The following is an 11005-nucleotide window of genomic DNA, read 5'->3' as shown; positions in this document are numbered from 1 at the left end:
TAATCATATCTTTGCAGTATGGGCATTGAAAGTCACCCCTACTTTCATAATACCAAATTAGGTATGCGTTATGTCGGTTAGGTAAAGCAATTTTAGTCATGGCTGTGTTTGATTGATTGATTGAAAATTGTATTCACAGTTTGTGGAATGGGTACAGTTCAATCAAATGTACAGGTCAATACAAAAACTACTACGAGGATGAAACCAGAAAAAGGACTTGTTTACATCAGGGTCCTCCATTTTCAATTCATCAGAACATTTAAAGAAGTACAAATATACACTTTTGTGAGGGGAAAAAAGGAAATCATCATGTTAAAGAAAGTAAAAAAGGGAAAAAAACATGTACAGTACGGAAAAAGGGGGGGCTTTAACTTTTTACATGGCCAGTTTCGAAGTGCTCTTTGAGAGTGGTTTTGAAGGAGTCTAGGGATTTACATTTCTTAATGGCTGTTGGTAGGGCGTTCTACATTTTAGTGGCATATAGGAGTGAAATTAATGTAATCCCTTGATTGAGCCGAATCTGGGTTGCACGTGCGGTTTGTTGAGCTCCCTCTGGTGTTGTGATTGTGGATTTTGACAGGTACATGTATTCAGCCACAGTTGGTACGGTTATAGGTTGCAATGGGTTGGTGAGCGTTACGTTTAGACATGGGTTTGATGAGGTTAAAGTTGGGGTAAGATCTGGGGAGGGCCTTCATGCATGACCAGCAGATGAATTCAGCACCGCCCTTTCACAGAGTACCGCCACTCTGCCCATCGCACTATGCCCAGCCCCTATTCCTGCTCATCCAATAGCATCCCCTGTCCTATGTGACATCACTGAGCTGGTGGAATAGAAAGCACACCACTTGATCTTTGGTCTCTGATTAGTTTGATGCTGGGTGGGTTGGCCGTGAGACAGGGCACCGATGATCCCACATGTTTTGACAAGGTGATAATAGTCTCATAGCAAAAACCAATGTAAAGCACTACGCCATGTGATATGTCCCCCGAGCATTTACTAGTCTCTCTTGGTATGGCATCCGGGAACAACAGTTTAACTGCAGCCATAGCTGGCCGATAAGCTATAGCTAGCCTCCATATATATCCAGGACCAGAAAATATCTTCTCATTGGCATATTCTATGAAAAATCCCCAACAAAAAGAACATGTATATTCCCTTGACTCCATGGGCTCTGGAGAACACATGGCTTCAGTCAGTTGTGTTGGAGGATGGAAGCCATGTTCAGATAGGGTTCTGTGGTAGCATCAGGGGTGTATCCACTGAGTTGGGGGACTGGGGGACTCCCTTTAAAGAGCTGTGTGTTGGTATAGCGGACGCTCGCATGCTAAGCCCTACGGTGGGCCCATGAATGGCCCCGGGATTTCACACAAAGACATGATGTCATGATGGAGGGTGCGGACTCTATTGAGCACGTGCAGTGAGGCGTGAGGCCAGATTAGAACCCCGAAGCAGGGCACTAACCAGCCGTTAATCAGAACGCTAACACGCTAACAAACATATCGTACGGCGATCTGCCTACGGCGCGGTGGCGCCACGCGCTTCCTGCTCGTATGTCCCATTGAAAGAGAAAGACAAGGTGAGAGAGTGATCAAATTTTTTTATCTCTATGATGACCTTTAACCCATTCTGACCTGAGACCAGATTCTAACGCACAGAAGAATGGTGGTTCTTTAACGCATTTTGACCTGAGATCAGATTCTAAATCCTGACAGTTTTCAAAAATAGCAGACCTGCAAGCTCGTAGCGCGCCACTCGGTGGCGCGCTATGAGCTTGTAGATCTGCTATTTTTCAATAGCTAAAGCACAACATAAATAACACCAAAATGGGTTCCCGCCCAAGATTGGTTAAAGTGTAACATAAAAGCTTACAGTTGAGTTTGGATGTTTATTCCAATGGATGGACTATTTAATGTGACTGACATAATGTTCATTTAAGTACAGTAGCCTAATGCCTTTCCTGGTCCCAACTGCTTCAATTGATGGCCCTCACCACTGCTGAGACACCCTTCAGGTTCCGATGCTGATACACGTCTTAAATCCTGCTGCTCTACAGTCAGCAAAAACTGGCCGATGTTCACAATTCATATATATATATATATATATATAATATAATCATCTGTATACGTGAATGACTTTAAGCATGGTTTGAATTATTTCATTCATGTCAATGCAAAAAAAACACAACTCAAAGATGTGAAGTTGTATGAAGACAACCTTTATCCCAGTGCCACATTTAAGCCTGCTAATGCAAAGCAATTGGTTCAATCCTTTTGCTTATGTGTAAAATGAGATTGGGTATTAGTTTGGCCTAAGAACAAGATGAAGAGACATTCATTTGGCCATTGCAGTCAGAATGATTCCTCGCCCTTCTGTAAAGCCCACAGTGCTGACTGTTTCCTTATCGCAGTACTCAGGCCTACTGTATGTGGTACCAACAAACTACAGTGCATGGTTAGGAAATGAGTCATTTTACGATAAAGTTCTGTTCTGCATTTTAAAGAAATTATCCTTTTAATTTGCTGTATTAATTTAGCATCACATGCCGTTAACAGTTAACAAGGGTTTAATATAAATCCAGACTCTAAACATATGAACGTTTTAGCAGAGACTGGTTTATATATATTTTAATTTATATTTTTTCTGTACTTAATAATTATTATAAAGGCAAGTGTAGCGAGACAAGGGCAGAGGATAGACATACAGAATGAGGCAAGACGGGCATTCGACCTGAACCCGTGTCCTCACACTGTTTCTTAAATCAGTCAATAAACAAAAGCATTTGTTATTGACTGTAATCTAATGTAATTTCACGTGTCACATTATCATAATAGTTTTGTTATCATTTTAAACTAAAGCCAAGAAACGTCTTTCTCTGGGCTTTGTTTGAAACTGGAAGACCAGTTCGCATTTTCATGTAGTTTAATTTCAAGCTATAGCAAATACATAAATTGCAGAACCTACCCTTCTATATACCTAAACCTATACATATCAAAAGCTAAATAAATCGAAGACTGATTTAGGGGAATTGAAATTAAGACTACTAAAGACAGACACACAGACAGACAGACAGACAGACAGACATACACACACAAACACAGACAGACACACAGACACACAGACACACACACACACACACACACACACACACACACACACACACACACACACACACACACACACACACACGCACACACACACACACACACACACGATGTGTCACATGATCATCATACCTGAATTGTCATTCTCATACATAGTTTCACATGCACAAAAAGGGGTCAGTTGCAGTGTTTAAAGAGATGGTATCAGCGATGCCCTTCATAGATAGAACATGACCTGAGTACAAAGACACAGGACCTCCTCCACAGCATAAGGCTTATGGTCAAAGACATATATAGCAGTCTTGTTTGTTTGGCTTCTCCATGCCTGTGTACGTGTATATGCCTAGACTGAGCCTGAGGAACAAAGCCTCGTGTTTTCTCTCCCTATGTTTTCTCTTTTTAATGCATGAGTCATCAGTTTTGAGCAACTTTTCTTTCTTTCTTTTCTTTTTTATTTACCTTCTCTTTTATGAAGTCAAGTAGGCCTGTCACAATTATTACATAACCTAATTATTATTTGAGATAATTGATATCCTTTTTCATAGTCGTCAAAATCGTGTCCATGTTGGAAAAGGTTCTGAAAGTTTAGCGGGAATAGCCGATCTACTAGTTTTCTAAAGTTATTAAATATGTCAGTCATTTCTTTCTAAATTAGTTGTCATATATGCGCTGTAGAATCTTTGCTTACAAAAGGGAAACAGAAATGTTTTTCTTGATATGTAATTATGTACCAACGTTCAGTGCCAAAAACACAATCATCAATCACAATTATTTCTATGACAATTAATTGTCAAGTAAAAAGCTTAAATCTTGATAGGTGACAGCAACGTCCAGTTGCCACTGACACACCAGCAGCCTTTGTGTATGCAGTGGCCGCTGCACAAGCAGCTTCCCTCGAGCTGAAGTGCGAACGGTCTCCCGAAGCCATTTCTTATTTCCTCTGAGAACCCAAGTGCTTGTATCTTTCCAACGATTGTTGGAGAGATTTAGCTCAATACACAAAGAGATCCAACAATCACTGGGTAAACAACTGTGATTTGTACAATCTCACCCCAGCTTCGTTATAAGCCAAGGAAAACGGGTGATAAGAGTTTCAGTCTAGGAGCTTGACCTGGAATTCTTTCTTAAACAAACCAAATTCTATGCCAGCGGAGAAATATTAGCACGTACTGTACACTTGCACACTTACGTACGCGCACACACACACACACACACTCACACTCACACACACACACACTCACACACTCACACACTCACACACTCACACACTCACACACTCACACACTCACACACTCACACACTCACACACTCACACACTCACACACTCACACACTCAAACACTCAAACACTCAAACACTCAAACACTCACACACTCACACACTCACACACTCACACACTCACACACACACACACACACACACACACACACACACACACACACACACACACACACACACACACACACGGCCTCATAGTCATACTTCACATCTGGTCTTGGGCCATAACATTGTGTTTTGGGCAGAGTTCTTGTCGCCCAGCTGGACATTGTAATTGGGAGGTCAGCATTGTTGAATTTGGACCAACCCTTACAACCATCCTGTGTTGTGCTGGACGCAGATGACAGCCTCAAGCCTTAAGGCTTGGTAAAGGCACGACCAGGACGACTATAACCATGTGCCCCACACGTACCCCGATGTTCCTGGAGTTACTGTGCATTACATGTACAAGGAAACACAGCCACATGTATGTGAGGCACCATACACTCACTCCCTCACACGCACACACTCAAACTGAAGAAGGAAAGGTAGTGATTAAAAATGTAACTGTAATTGTAAATATTTTCACCGGCTATTGTAAGTCCGTTTGTGGGATATTTAAATACTGCTAGATTGCTGGTTAGATATAGGAATGTTTAAATGGTGAGGGGACTAGACTGTTTAGCCTCACTACCTGCATTTGTGCCTAAGGCTTCCCCTTCCATGTCCTGTTACAACAACCAGCACACACAACACTATGTCTGTAGACGCACAGAATGCCCCAAATAAGGCCTATATCTGTCTGTGTGCGCATGCATGCATGCATGCGTGCGCGTGATAAGATGAACCTTTATTGATCCCTGGGTGGAATTTTAGGTTTTATTTAGGTGAAACACAGGAACAGGTAAAGTCTGTACGTCATAGGCCTACAGACAATCAACGTGAATATGAAAATGAATTATGCACAGATACTGGCAATGTGTGTAAAAGCCTAATTTGTGCGTGTGTGTGTGTGTGTGTGTGTGTGTGTGTGTGTGTGTGTGCACGTGTGTGTGTGTGTGTGTGTGTTGAGTGTTGACAGTGTCTGATACAGTGCAAAAATACATGCCATCCAGTGTAGCAATGTATAAACATTCAACAGTGTTACTAGATTGGTTTATGTATGTGATGTCTTTGCTATCCCGAATACACCCAATAATATTGTTTTTGTTGACACCAGTCACAAGGAGGTCCTGATTCTCGAGGTGGGCTGTGTCTTTGAATTGTACATGGACCAGGCCTTTCAAGATAAACATTCTAAGTACCAACCATTACTTAGAATAATAACAAACCTTGGGTACAGTAAATGCTACATACCGATATTTGGAAGCCTGGGCCATGTACATAAACTGACCACAAGTGGCCTAACAATAGCTGGCATGACAAAGAGCAAAGCCAAACAACTTGCCAAATATTGCTCTGTTTCGGCTGATATAGGCAGTTTGTCTGTGTGGAGTAGAACGTGCTATATGTATCCTATCCTTATGTGCCCATGAACTCTCAAAGCTTTTACATTTGTTTTGTAGCTACATTTTATTGTAATTTGTGGATTCAAAAAAAGAAGAAAAGAAATAACACTCATGTGAAGCTCTTATCGTCATACATCATCACATTCCGGCCAATCACAATTGGCGTCCTCACTTTTTATCCTCAATGTCTACTTCCTGCTACACACTACAGACACAGAAAGTTGGCTATAGGAGGGGCTAGCACCGCTCAAAAAATAAATGTAATTGAACGCGTGCACACATGCACCCGCACACACACACACACACACGCACACACACAAGAGTAGGCTACAATGTTTCCTAACCACGTAGTACACACACCACAGTGAAAGCTGGAGCCAGGATGGAGTGACTCACCATGAGTCTGAGATTCTTTAGCACTTTCTCTACAGACTCACAGGACCAAGCCCTGCTTCAACCAGGAAACCATCTCCCAGGGGTCAGCAACCTTTTTGACATCAAGTGCCATTGTTTCTATTTTCTTATGATACCACTTCAAAAATAAAATATTTCTGACTGTCCGTTAAATAAAATAACCTTTTTTCCCCCTTCTTCTTCTTTTGAAATATTTACATCAGGACATTGTAATGATCATTAGACTCAGAGCCAGACTCCCTAACCAGTCAGAGTTCAGAGTGTGAATGAATGTAGACTTATGTGCAGAATCTAATTTGCATATAGATGTGAGGGACTTAAGTTAATTGACTACATGTTTTAAATATATATTTTAAACCAGAAAGGCTAATGTCAGTGTTCCAGTGATTGCCCTCGTCCAAAGGTTGCCTACCGTACCCCATATCTAAGCAGATCACAGACAGGTCTGGGCCTGTGAGAGCCAGAAAGGAAATCAAGTTGGGGGTTGTTCTCAGTACTTAAGGAGGAAGTGGAAGGGCAGTTTCCTCTCGGCGTGGCGCTGGGCAGAATGGGAGCGAGGCGAATCGACATGGAATACAATGAGAGGGGTAATGGATCGCTGTGAGGGGATGTGGGGTTGAGTGTGGCTGTGCACAAGAGGCTGGATGACAGAGTTGAAGAGGCAAAGGTTCAACTTCATCATGATAAGAGCTTCATCGTTGAAAGGAGGAACGGAGACATGAAATTAAGACTCAACACTCCGGTCTGGGGGCAAGCCAGGAGCTGCTATATAGTGAACTCATAACCTCGTGAGAAGAAAACAAAACAAAAGCAGGATGAAAGAAATGAGGGATGTTAGATATGACCGTATTGGGGCGAGCAAGCTTGCTGGGAAATGCGGTGGAAAAAAGACAGGGGAAGGCTGTGGGTGTCGCACAGAGCAGCGAGAGACAATTGACTGAAGGTAGATGTTACAGGAGGGTAACACCCTGTGGGCTGTATTTTGCGTGTCTTAAGTACCAGGTCTTATTCCCTAACTTGAGTAAACTAAAGACCTGGAGGCGTGATCAATGCTCTTTGGCCACTCAGAATAGCCAAATACAGCCCTGTGTGTCCTATCAGAAGAACATGGCCCACCGTGGGGTGATGTCATCCATCCAGGTCCCTTCAGCCAGCCAGCAGCCCAACACAATGTTATCTGCGGATAGGAGTGTCGAAACACACGGTCAGCCAGCCACCGCCGCCGGTCACACTCAGAGTTCTCACACACTTTTACATGGCGGGTAATATAAATGATTTATGATTTATTATGCTTCTTCCTGAAATGCGTCTGTCGCTTGAACAATGACTGAGATGAACAGGAAGCAATAAAACATTTCCTTAGAAGATGTGTAAAGGACAGAAAACATACACATCCTCAAAAAACTATTAATCTAGCGCAGACGTGGGCATTACACGGCCCTTTGGCTGACTCTGACCGGCCCGTGAAAGGTTCCTTGGAAGTGTTGGAAATTAGAAAATAAAACGTACTTTCTACTTTGACCGTATGTGTGCTTTTGAAGCCTGTTAATTCACTCACACAATCTGTTTCCTGCCGTGAATTGCGTGTGATTGACAACTTGTTTACCATTGTTTTGGAAACGTTTATTGAATAAATGACATTTTTGTAAGGCAACCTTACTTTTTCATTGCCTAATAATAACATACACAGAATTGAGTTCGGCCTTTCGGCCCGGCCATCAGCAATATTTTTTGTTTCTCATTTGGCCCCTTGGGAATAATAATTTCCCGCCCCTGATCTAGAGTATGCCACCATCTTTAGACTTTGAAGAACTAAAAAGGGAGGAGTGTTTGGTTTTCAGTTACTTTTAATGAGTGTTCTGTTGCTTTAGGCTTGTGATTGCATGTGTAGCATGATATTTGTCCACCGCACCCGATGAACAATGCCATCTTTCAATCCTAGTTTATTTTTTTTAGGGATGTATGGCAGGCACGCGTGACACGCACAGCCGCACACACACACCTTTTCTGTCGCCAGTCATCAAGAAAATGAAACACGGAGGAAAGAAAGTCAAATACAGACAGATGCGAGAGCACACACACACACACACACACACACACACACACACACACACACACACACACACACACACACACACACACACACACACACACACACACACACACACACACACACACACACACGCACACACACACACACACACACACACACACACACACACACACACACACACACACCTCAGAGGTAGCTGTCTTTTGGGTGAGGGCTCTTGTACAGATATAACTCTTCCGGCGTTTGTTCAGTCTCTCCTTTGCCATTGCTGCATACTGCCGAAATTCAGGGTTCAGGCCTGACTGCAGAGAAAATATATCACCAGAGCCTAAATTTCCTCCTGCTCTTGATCTTGATAGCCTTGTTCTGAGTAGGGTGGGGGAGGAACCCACAAGGGCAGCAGGGCTGCTCTGTTTGTTTTCATTTGACCACGCCACTGGTCACTCATCACATAAAACTTAAGAAAACTTATAGAAACTGGTCGAATATAAACACTGGTAGAACAGATTCTCAACAATGACTCATTGTACGAACAAGACGTATAGGGCAGGGTTCCGATCATTAACAAAACACTTTCCTTATCAGTGAAATCTCTTTTGATATTGAAACACTAATAAAAATTGGATGCCGACAGCTGTTAAAAAAGGTCAAGCTCAGGCACACAGACATACTGTACATACGCACTTACGCAGTACACACCCACAAATCAAAAGATACACGCACGCACACACACACACACACACACACACACACACACACACACACACACACACACACACACACACACACACACACTCTACAGTATAAACTCACAACCACACTCCGACTGTAGTGAAAATAAGTAAAACAAATTACGGCTGAATAGAAGGGGAAATGGGGCAAACAAGACAACGGACAGCCCATCAACCTTGCCAGAGATTACAGTATAATACAGACAGACAGTATGACCTAAATATTATCCATTACATCCATCAGTGTCGCTGCTCCAGGATAACACATTATTTTGATTATACTGCGGTCAACGTTTAATAATAAACAAAATCTGTAGATAGACGCAGTCATCTAATGCGCAATCTGGGAACCCATTGGCAACACGAAGCAAAAACAGCGCCCTCAACAGTCTGTCTCGGCATACATGCGTAATGTTTACCGGCGATCCATGACACATACAACAAAGTGAGTCTTAAGGCAACAGATGCAGTGGATTGACATGTGTGAATGTGTGACACACATACAGTATGCTCAGTGATGCTTCCAGTAAGCCCCTCACCTGTTCCCTCTCTAAGCTATGTTGGCAATAATGAGCAAACAGCGCATCATGTCATTGTTTACCATTCATTCATTACCATTTATGGGTTAACAGAAGACAAATGAGTCCCAGAATAACCTCATTCTCTAGTCATTAACATGTGATTGTACTGTGTGCTATTTTATCATGGTATAGCAGCCTAAAGAGAGAAAGATTATTGAGATAATTTACAATGCAAGAAAATTATCTCTGGGAAAATGTACATACAGTAGCCTACATCTCTGCCTTTGCGGTTTCTGTTGTTCCAGGGAGGGCATGTGTGTGTTCACTTTGAATTTAAAATGCAAAATGGTCACACTTGCTGATGGAGTCTGGCATGCCATGCTGTAATTCATTACAAAACACACATGATCTGACCTGGCCTTCGGTGGATTACTGCGATGAGCAGTGTGTGTGTGTGTGTGTGTGTGTGTGTGTGTGTGTGTGTGTGTGTGTGTGTGTGTGTGCGTGACTGTGTGCGTGGGGCAATGGGAGAGTGTCCATAAAGGCTGGCTTCCCTCGGACACGACTGAGGCAGGGCTAGTGTCATAAGCTGAGTAGTGGGCTAGGTTGGCGGTGGAGGGATTGTGGGGGTTTACATTGATGCATTCTGGCAGCGTGGGCCTTTTCTGTCAACCTTTCATGCACGCGCTTGCTCGCACACGCGCACGCAAGCACGCACGCATGCACGCACGAGCGCGCGCACACCCCTTACTCTCTTTCTCTCTCTGCGTCACACTCACACACAAAAAATACATCCAGACTTCAGCCTGGAACAGTTGTACGTGAGGCTTTAAATGATGAGATTAAGTGAAATTGCAGAATATCAGTCCTTCCTTCGTTACCTCCTGGTGTTGTGCACACTGCACTCCCGAACGTTGTTCCACTTCTAATCCAGTCTGATGTGTAGTACAGTGGAAATGACAGAGTTGCCTTAACGCTGAGGCAGCCTTGGTAATTAGGAATTAGCTACAGCTTCTCCTTTCCATGCAACATTCCTTTTAAAACTTGTCATTTGGGGAAAAAAGAGGCCAGAGACGATGTTAGAAGTTGTAACATAGACACTTCATGTTGAAATCACTTTTCAGGAGATGACTATGAAATAAATGTATTTACTGCTATTGGCAACTGACTTGCATGGAAGGTTTGTAAAATGTTGACCTGAGTGTGTGCCGGCCACACCGAAAGACCATGCAGAATGAATAGGGAGAGCATGTTTGTCAAAGAGATCAAAGAGCAAGGAGCAGAATGAATTAAAGACAAATGGATAAAGAGATAAGATATAAAATTCAGGGGACGGCACAGCTGAGATGAGGTCTCAGGGTCACAAGATTTTCGGGCCTTGCAGGGCTTGCTTGAGATCCATATCGTGAACTAGTTT

The sequence above is a fragment of the Protomyctophum bolini genome, assembly GCF_963924005.1.
Source record: "Protomyctophum bolini genome assembly, chromosome: 16".
NCBI lineage: Eukaryota > Metazoa > Chordata > Actinopteri > Myctophiformes > Myctophidae > Protomyctophum > Protomyctophum bolini.
This window is presented reverse-complemented; position numbering follows the sequence as displayed.